Raw genomic sequence first — 1,512 nt, forward strand, 5'->3', positions numbered from 1 at the left:
TAAGTGTGTAGATAAGAATTTAGTTGATCGCTAAATCTGTATCTGTTGTGTGTATATATGGTGACTTGTGTACATTTTTGTGGTAGCTGTGACTAGCTAGATGGGTGGTGTATGGCTAGATTGGCAAGCTAAATGAATGCATCTCCGTAGCTAGACAATACATGTCTTGCAGTGGGCAACATACGGATATATAGATGTCAAAACATGTGCAGAGTGACATGCACTATCTGTCAATCTATCTACCTGTCTATCGATCTATCTATCTATCTATCTATCTATCTACTGTCTATCTATCTATCTATCTACCCTATTTATATATCTTCTTTTTGTCTGTTTGTCTCTTTTTCTATCTACTTGCCTCTCTCTTCCTCGATCTCTATGTACACACAAATGGATGGCTGGATGGACAAATCGGTATGTGGTTGTGCATGTATTGTTTTGTGTTTTATGTTAGATTACACACACATTGTGTAACCCCCTAGCTCATCCGTGATCTGACGCCCCCATGATCGAATCTATTCCAGCCAGAACCATCTCTTTCTATAAGGGGTACGTTTGATAGACTGCTATATCTTACGTGTCAATTAAATATCTAAGCTAGCAGGATGTCATTTGAAGAGGATCTGGTTGCTATTTCTAGCAAGTTGGACTAGAGAAACTAGAAGAAGAGTCAATTTGGTTCATTATGTTTAGTCGACGGCTAGATGTCTAAATTGACAAACGTTTGTGTTTTGTCTGGTTGTGTATATGGTGACGGTTAGATGTATGTAGATTGACGAACGTTTGTGTTTACTAATGAAGAATATGAATATCCAATATATAATGTAGGAGTTTGTTGTATATATATTTTAATTGAAGTTAAATCTTACATTCACATTGTCGATCATTCAAACTGTTATACATACATGTATGTAGAAAGATATGCAGGGGGAACAAAGACACGCAACATTTGTGTGTGTGTGTGTGTGTAAAATGAACACAGCTAAATGTTGTTCTGGTTAGAAAATCTACACATGGGTAGCTAGATGAGGACACAATATATAATGCGCGTGCGAGCGTGTACATACACACACGCACACACACACATAAAGTACATGTGATACCGTTGTGCATCTGATTAACTGTATTTCGGGTATAATGTGTACGTGTGATCGACTGAATTTCGGTTCTTGTGTGTGCGTGTGCCTGTATTCACCATAATTAGTGTTCAGTATGTGTGATGCATTTTCGTGTACACACAATACCAAAAATACTGTTTATCGTCACATTTTGACACAAATATATATATATTTCGAAACGCTTAGTCTTAGAATGGTGGCAGCTGATGAAGGAAACGTTCTCTATGTGGCCTGTGTGTTTTCTGTACTCTGTTTATGTTCTGTTTATCATTTTGTCCACGTTTTTTTGCAACATCCTGTACCCAGATATGCATCTACATATACATGTAGATGTAGGTATGTACATACATGTACGTATATACGCATATACTCATTTATTATTTGTATTATATAT

The sequence above is a fragment of the Octopus bimaculoides genome, chromosome 30 (genome assembly GCF_001194135.2).
Source record: "Octopus bimaculoides isolate UCB-OBI-ISO-001 chromosome 30, ASM119413v2, whole genome shotgun sequence".
In the NCBI taxonomy this organism is placed as follows: Eukaryota; Metazoa; Mollusca; class Cephalopoda; order Octopoda; family Octopodidae; genus Octopus; species Octopus bimaculoides.